General features: G+C 42.4%; 1 long non-coding RNA gene, 1 other non-coding gene and 1 pseudogene across 10 annotated transcripts in view; 2 read left to right on the top strand and 1 right to left on the bottom strand.

Annotated features, from left to right (window-relative positions):
• Positions 1–2,047, bottom strand: part of LOC104873709 — an 89,798-nt gene extending 87,751 nt beyond the window's left edge. For all 9 annotated transcript variants that reach the window (XR_004515841.1, XR_004515837.1, XR_004515834.1 and 6 more), the window contains exon 1: positions 2,006–2,047. This is a non-coding gene — a long non-coding RNA (uncharacterized LOC104873709). The remainder of the gene's footprint in view (positions 1–2,005) is intronic.
• Positions 2,048–4,101: 2,054 nt separating this feature from the next.
• LOC104873717 lies at positions 4,102–6,097 on the top strand (annotated as a pseudogene).
• Positions 6,098–8,358: 2,261 nt separating this feature from the next.
• Trnaa-cgc lies at positions 8,359–8,430 on the top strand. Its single transcript has one exon. It is a non-coding gene; the product is annotated as a tRNA-Ala (tRNA).
• The last annotated feature ends 399 nt before the right edge of the window (positions 8,431–8,829 follow it).

Here is an 8,829-nt window from a genome sequence, read left to right as displayed (position 1 = left end):
ATGAAAATAAAGTGTTTGTAGATGGGGAGGGGAGGAGGGGGGTGAAGGGAGGGCAGAGGTAAGGGGAAAAAATGAGAACCAAGACTTGTCATGTAGAGGTACAAGATCCCAACAATGAATGTAACTGTACTGTATCCCTAAAATGTACCAATAAACTCAATTAAAGCTGAAAAAAAATTATATTAAAGACCCTAAAGAGCTTTTCTTTTTTTTTTAAATAAGAGCTTTTCTTTATGTGGGGTATTTTTACTTATATTTGCCGCTTTCAGTTTTAAAATAAAAAAATTTTTTTGGAGTACTGGGGATCGAACTTGGGACCCTGCATTTGCAAGGCAGGCGGTGGATCTACTGAGCTAAATCCCTGGCCCTAAATGAAATATTTTAAAAACACAAGCACAGATTCCATTAGCTCCCAGAGTAATGAGATCATCGCATTTCAGGCACCCTCTGGAAAATTCCACTGTACACACTTAAAAGAATAGGAGTGAACAAGGCAATAACAGTTTAGTACTATTATAAAAACAAGTTTTGCCCTGAAGACTCCTGAAAAATTCAGATACCCCCAGACCACCTTTTGAGAAAGGCTTTCAGAATTATTCCCCCCCAAATTACCAATGACCAAAGATTTTTCTGCATCTTGCCTGAGGCTTTAATTTTACAATGGAAAGCAGCCTATGTGTATGAGGGGTCAGGGAGTAACAGAATCTAAAACATATCTTTAGCTTGAGAGTGCTAACATATGCCTATAATCCTAGTACTCCGGGAGGCTGAAGCAGGAGAAACACAAATTCAAGCCCAGCATGAGCAATTTAGCAAAGATCCCATCTCAATCAAAAAATAAAAACATTTAAATGACCGGGAATGTAGTTCAGTGGGAAGGCCATGGGTTGTTCAATCCCCAGCACCACAACAAATTAACAAATAAACTTTAAAATAGAATTAAAATAAAATAAAGTTTACAAGAATGAATATTTCTATCTATAAAAGAAATAACAAGCGAGACGTAGGGGCACACATCCATTATCCCAGCAGTCAGGAGGCTAAGGCAGGAAGATTGCTGGGAGTTTGAGGCCAGCCTGGACTAGATAGCAAGAATGTCTCAAAAAAATAAAATGAATAAAATAAAAAGAATAACAAAAGGCAACTGTAAATTGTATTTAGCCTTTTGGTTAACCATGGTATATCTAGGTCGATGTTATAAATATTGATATAGTTATTGCTACTCTTGCCAACTGGGGCTCTCTCCTCCTACTGCTGTGTTTATTTTTCCCAGATGTGAACATGAAAGACAGCCTTTAGATGATCTCAAAGAACCCACTTTCATACATAGACTGTCTCAGATATAAGCTATGGAAGTGAAAATTTCTTCTGTTCATTAACTCCCCTTTTTTGCCAATTTGCACTTTGTTTGTTGAGAAGAGTCTTGCTATGTAGTTCAGTCTGGCCTTGAACTCACTATGTAGCCCAGACTGGCCTCCAACTCATGGTGATCGTCCTGCCTCAGCCTCCCAAGTGCTGGGACTACAGGCGTCCACCACCACGCCCTGCTGTAGCTCCTTTAAAAGAACTATCAGTTACATAGTTGTATTTTGCTTCCTCTCCCATGGTCCCTATCTCACTGCTTCCCACTGTGAAGCACATACACAACTAGGGATATAGAGATGATTTCTAGGTAGGAGATGGAAAAATAATTTGTACCTTTATATATTTACTTGAAATTAGATGGATTAAAAAATATAAGTAGCATATTAAACCTGTAGCTCTGAGACATTTTGGTTTCCTTTCCAAATGAATCTAAATTAAATAATGGATGTTTTAAAAATGAATAATACATCGATGCCTCAGGTGCAGCAAAAGTCACCCGGCTGGGTGGGGCTGAGGGTGTTGCTCTGCAGTAGAGAGCTTGTGCATGCTCGACACCCTGGCTTCAATCCCCAGTGCCACCGAAACAAAGTTAGCGAGATGGCACATGGATGACTCAAACTTGAGAAACCCAGCTACTCACCTAGAGATGTAGCTTAGCAGCAGAACAATTGCCTAGCAGGCACAAGGACCTTGGTTCAATCCCCAACACTGCAAAAGTCAGAAAGTGGGGAGGGGGAGGGAGAGAGAGAGATAAGTGGATTTCACACATACCGTGATTGGAATTTCCAAGCTAAAAACACAAGTTCAACTTTGACCTCTGCCACTTGCAGGCTGGCTGACCCTCTCAGAGGTTCAGCTTCTTGGGCAGTCTGTATGGCTCTATGGAGGGACCGGGGCAGCTGAGGCACTTGTCAGAGGGCACTGCGGCCCCTAACTGGGCTTCAGTGCCATTGCCTTTGGCACCTGGCTCCCACCCCGGCTGTCCAGCTTCCTCTCTAGCTGCACCACCCAACCGCAAACCCTACCATACACACAGTTGGACAGTCTCCCATCACAGGATGCTGCTCGGCACTTCTGACTGCTTGATCATACTCATTTCTCCACTGGAAATTCTCACCCACTTGCCTGACCTGCATCCCCTTGGCCCTTGAAGCTGTCATGTACCATTCCGGACTGTGAACTTCTAGAGAACAGAAAGAGTGTATAATCTGTATCCACAGGCTGAGCTTGGTAATAAAACATCCTACCGGAAATCCTGTTGCGCAGCATTTTTCTATAGTTTCTGTCCAAGACACCATATCAGTGGCATATTATCAATAATTCTAGAGCTGAATAATTTAAATAAAAGCATTAACAAGCATCGCTTATCAAGCAGTACAAACATTCATACATATATATATGTTTAAATTTTTAGTCAAATTCAAGTCACAAAAGTAGTATGCTGTCAGGCATGGTGGTGCACGCCTGGAATCCCAGCACTCAGGAGGCTGAGGAAGGAGGATCGCCTCAACTTTAAGGCCAACCTGGGCTGTACAATGAGCTCAAGACCAGCCTGCACTGCAAAGTGAGACCCTGTCTCAAAAGAACCAAACAACAGCGAGGCATGGTGGCACGTACCTATAATCCCACAACTCAGGAGAATGAGGCAGGAGGATTGCCATGAGTTTGAGGCCAGCCTGGGCTGCATAGTTTGTTCACGGCCCGCCTGAACTGCATAGGGAGACCCTGTGTCAAAAACAAACAAACAAAAAAACCGCCAAATTGAGTTTTGGGGCTTTATTTTCTGGATCACAAGATTTTACACAAACTTTTGTTTCTGCTTCTGTTTCATTAAAAAAAAACCTGAGAGAATTTAAAATATTAATATATTAGGCTAAATTTTAGAAATAAAATATCACAAAATTAGTAATTGATCGTACAGGCAAAACTTTTCTTCCAAGACTTCAGTGTGCTATCATTCTCAACACTATCTCCTCTCAGTTTCAATTCATAACTGAAATTATTTCACTAAACACAAAACAAAATGCTTTCACCACTGAACTGAACAATTTGCCTTCTTCCATAACGTATGGTATGGTTTGAATACGATTTGTCGCTCCAAACTCGTGAAGAGATGGGTGCGGAAAACTTAATCCGACCACGGTGTATTGAGCTGCACTTGGAAAGTGGTTAAATTAGATTAAATCATGAGTGAGGGGCCCTTGGGATTCAATCCTGGTGGCTTTACAAGAAAAGAGAGATGAGACAGAAGGATTGCTGAGTTCGAGGCCAGCTTGGCTACACGGTGAGTTCGAGACCAGCCTGGACTACATAGCGAGACCATGTCTCAAATAAACAAAACAAAATTTCCTTTATATAGTAGCTCACAAATACTTCATTATAGTAAAGCAGACCAATGTAACACATGAGGGAAGTAAAATCTACTGTAGGTTCCTAAAAGCCACGCTGTAATAAAATCTCCCCTTAAAATGATAATAAAAAAAGCTAGCGACTGGGGCTCCAGCCTGTGAACCAGTTGGAGTCGCGTTGACGGGAAACGATTGAGCAGAGCGGAGGAAAACATGTCGCTCTACCGTGGAGCAAGTGACATCTAAAGGGACTGGTTTAAATCCTATTGCTAAAGTATGGCAAGAAATTCCTGCTGGAAACCCCGATGCCACTCCTGTAATTCCTGGAACTGAAAGCTCTTGGCATGAAATAGCAGCCGCACCAGGGTCTCAGACTGGGATCAGTACAGAGCTTTCAGAAGATATGTGTAAAGAATATGAAATAATGTGCTGTCTGTCTTGTGAAACTACAAGAAATACAACTGGCATTATATGAGGTACCAAATATATGACATTTCTGGAGAAAGCAGTTCGGCTATTTCTTTTTTTGGAGCGGGAGGCATTGAGAGAGGGTCTCACTATGTAGTTGAGACTGACCTGGAACTCACTATGTAGACCAGGCTGGTCTTGCACACACAGGGATCCTCCTGCCTCAGCCTGCCGAGTGCTGGGATTACAGGTGTGTGCCACCACACCCAGCTCTCGGCAATTTCTACATACGATCTAAAAGAATATCTGAAGAAACAATTAGAATTCTGTTTTTCATGAAAAAATTTATCAAAGGATCTCTACATGACATCCCAAATGGATAGTGATCGGTTTGTCCCAATATGAACAGTTGCCAACATGGAAGAAATAAAAAAGTTGACCACGGATCTTGATCTAATTCTTGAAGTGTTGAGATCATCTCCAATGGTACAAATTGATGAGAGGGGTGAGAAAGTGAGACCGAGTCATACACGTTGTATTGTGATTCCCAGAGAGATTCCTGAAACTACACCAGTAGAGGAGATGAAAGCTTAGTTCAAAAATGAAAACTGCCCCAAAGTAATAAACTGTGGCTTTTCACACAATAGCAACTGGCACATCACCTTCCAGTCAGATACTGATGCACAACAGGTATTTAAATACTTAAGTTAAGAAGTTAAAACATTTCAGGGCAAGCCAATCATGGCAAGGATAAAAGCCATCAATACATTCTTTGCTAAGAATAGTTATCGATTAATGGATTCTAGTATGTATAATCAGCCCATTCAAGCTCAAGCACAGTATGCCTCGCCAGTTTTTATGCAGCCTGTATGTAATCCTCACCATCAGTACTCAGTTTATAGTACTGTGCCTCAGTCTTGGTCTCCAAGTCCTGCACCTTACTTTGAAATACCACTGGCTCCCTTCCCCAATGGTCATTCTGTGAATGGCTTTAACTCACCAGTATCTTATAAAACAAATGCTGCTGTCGGGCGTGGTGGCGCACACCTGTAATCCCAGCACTCAGGAGGCTGAGGCAGGAGGATCGCTGTGAGTTGGAGACCAGCCTAGGCTACATAGTGAGTTCCAGGTCAGTCTCAACTACATAGTGAGACCCTGTCTCAAAAAAAAGATGCTGTTGCTATGAATATGGGTCAGCCATTCCCCAAAAATCATGTGTAGCTTCATTTTAGGTCATCCAGTGCTATGGAACACTCAACAGAGGGCTCTGTGTCATTGGGGGATGGACCACTGTACAGATCTAGTTCAAGGAACTTTGCACCTGAGCTACATAACCCTACAGTAACAGGGTATCAAGAGCAAACTTACCTTCCAAAGGAGACTCCCACATTACAGATGGAACAAAATGGAGACTATGGTAGGGGCAGAAATCTTTTCAGAGGTCAAAGACGACAAGAAGATGAAATATCCCAAGACCTCATCCTTCAGCTGAAGCAAAGTCTCCAGCAACAAAGTTTGACTTACTAGCTTCAAATTTTCCTACTTTACCTGGAAGTTCATCAAGAATGCCAGGTGGGGCTGGGGATTTAGCTCAGTGGTTCTGCCACCTGCCTTGAAAGTACAAGGACCTGAGTTCAATCCCTGGTACAAAAAAAAAAAAAAAAACCCTCCTTTTGGAGACTACAATGTCTAAGGTCATTAAGTGTCTGCAAAGAAAAGGGGAATGAAGACTTGAGAGTTAGTCACCCAGTCCCGGCAGAAGATGAACAGACAGACTGTATTTCAGCCCAGCAACTCCGTACAAATACCAGTCCTCCATGTGCAGCGGAGCTTCCCGTATTAAGCACAATTCAGAAAGAAAAAGATATAATAGATGATTCCATGGATCAGAAGGATGTTATCAGTCAGATGACAACACCAGTTTCTTCCGCGAGTACTGCAAAGCCTTCAAGAGCAAATGCAGCTTTACCATGTAATAGCAACATAAATGTAACTGCAGCCGTGCCCCTAGAGGAACCCCGAAAATTACTTAAGTCATGCTGAAGTGTGCCAGAAGCCCCGTAAAGAGCCATCTCCAGTTCTTGTGCAGCCACTACGAGAACTGCGCTCCAATGCAGGCTCTCCCACCAAAAACCAAGAGAATGGAGCTCCTGAGAAGTCTGTCGAGGAACCACATGAGAAGCCAAGAGCAAAGGCTAGGAAAGATTATTCTGGCTTTCGAGGCGATACCATTTCAGGGGAGCAGCTGGAAAAATCAGGGAACAGAGACACCAGTTTAGCCACAGGGCTATACCTCAGGGAGTGACTGGACGCAATGGCAAAGAACAGCACGTGCCACCCAGATCACCAAAGGAAAAATAAACAAAAGACGACTCAGAAACGTTCTCTCTTCCCATTAAACTTGAGCCATGACTGTTTGAACTGTCTTGGAGGGGAGGGAGTCACCCAGAAGGATATGGGAAGTATGTTCTTAAATCATTAAGGATTTTGGATCTGTGAGCAGCAGGATCCCAAAATTCATCTCTGAAGTAATTTTTAAATGCTGGAGGATTCCAATCAGTAGAAATATACATATATAAATATACATATACACATATCAAAATATAATTTTTCTATTTTTGTTTTTGAGTTTAATTTGCAGAGATTTTCTGCCTGGAATCAGTTTTGAATGCTCAGATTTAGCTTGGGGGAGAAACATACCTCCTTCAGTGGAGGAGATAAGGGAATGAGAGAAAATATCTTTTGAAGAAGCATTTCTGTAAAAATTAGAATTACTGCCATGCGTGGTGGCACACGCCTGTAATCCCAGCACTCGGGAGGCTCAGGCAGGAGGATCGCTATGAGTTCGAGACCAGCTGGGCTACACAATAAACTCCAGGACACTCTCAACTACATAGTGAGACCCTGTCTCAAGAAAACAAACAAAAAAACTCACATTGAAGAGAAAATTTTCAAAGGATTAACTTGATAACTTTTTTCTGTTTACAGTTAATTGCCTTCCTTCAGTCCCCTTTTCAAAAATAGTTTGAAATTCACTGAATCAGATAAAGGCAGTCAAAGAGAGTTTTGAGATAAGGTGGAAAAGATGACTGAAGGAAATTAATACACAATTTCTCAGTGAATAAAATTTTATCTGTCATATTAAATAGGTAAGTTTACATGCTGGTATTTAGAAAATTACGAAAATATTAAAAATCACGTTGCAAGCAGAGTGTGGTGCCACACGCCTGTAATCCCAGTACTCAGGAGGCTGAGGCCTGGGCTACATAATGAATTCGAGACCAGCCTGAACTACACAGTGAGACCTTGCTGCAAAAAAACTGTAAAAAACTTTTTAAAAAATTAAAAAGCTGGGACATGGGGGATGTAGCACAGTGACACTGGGACTGCCTTGCAAGTGCAAAGTCCTGAGTTCCATCCCTGGTACCATAAAAAATAAAACATTTTTAAAAAGCTAATGGTCTATGATTTTACCCGAAAAAGGCTGATACAAATATTTCAGTAGTAAGTCAGTTGAGACATCTTCTAAAGCCAGCTCTAGTTTTGGAACTGGGGTTTGAACTCGGGCCTTCAGTGTGCTTGTGAAGCCAGCGGCGGAACCTCTGAGCCAAACCCCCAAAAGCCTTCAAACCAACTTTTTTGTTTATATGCTTTTTGTTTTTACTATTCTGGATTCCTTTATTTAAATATTATATATTTTACAGTCATTTTTAAAAATTAAACATAGCAGGGCTGGGGATTTGGCTCAACGGTTCTGCCGCCTGCCTCAGAAACACAAGCTTTCAAGTTTGACTCAAGGTACCAAAAATAAATAAATAAATAAAAATAAACATAGGAACAGGGGCGGGGATTTAGCTCAGCGGTTCGGCGGCCTGCCTTGCAAGCACAACTGAGCGAGTTCAATCCCCAGTACCGAAACGTAAAACAAATAAATACAATAAAATAAAAATAGCGTACTACACAGTCTTTCTTACATCCCTTTCGCGGGGTACAGTTCATTTTGGACATGATGCCTCAACATTTCCTATCCTTTTGCTACAGCCGTTTCCCGGGTCTTATTCAGATTCCTTCTGAACTCTAGGCTCCCTGGGTGAAGATCTCCGTGTAGAGGAAGCGGAGCCAGGAACAGCTCGCGGGTCTGCGGACTGATTTCCGGCTAACCCCATCCGCCCTCCCTGGAGGGACCGTGCACCACATAACACATAAGAATAGCCTGAGGAAGCCCACCACACTGCATGGGGATGTAGCTCAGTGGTAGAGCGTGTACTTCGCGCGTACGTGGTCCCGGGTTCGATTCCCGGTATCTCCAGTGGCGGTTTGAACTTTTCACTCGTATTACGTTATCTTCCATGGTTGGAAATCTACGGTACTAGTGAAATGCTTGAGAAAACACGGGAAAGTGGACTCCACGCAGGTTAGAAAACGTGCTCAAGTCCTCTTCTTTCCTTCAAGCCCCAGGTACTATTTTTCTCTACTCATCAAAGATCCAAACAGCGCGAATGCTCCACTGACATCTTTGATGCATGTGTGTGCTTCTCAGGTGAGGAAGCTTCAAAATGGGGAAACCAGGGATCTCCAGCTCCAAACAGATTTTACTCCTCGCCAAAAAAATTCAAACTCCTTAAACATTCCCTGTACTTCTAGCACTCTTGAAGGCTAAGCCACGGACATCACAAGTTGGAGTCCAATCTCAAGTCAGGAAGGAAGG

Source organism: Fukomys damarensis, unplaced genomic scaffold (assembly GCF_012274545.1).
Source record: "Fukomys damarensis isolate Sample0158 unplaced genomic scaffold, DMR_v1.0_HiC HiC_scaffold_39, whole genome shotgun sequence".
NCBI lineage: Eukaryota > Metazoa > Chordata > Mammalia > Rodentia > Bathyergidae > Fukomys > Fukomys damarensis.
The sequence above is the reverse complement of the archived record's forward strand: the minus strand, read 5'-3'. Positions and strand labels throughout refer to the sequence as shown.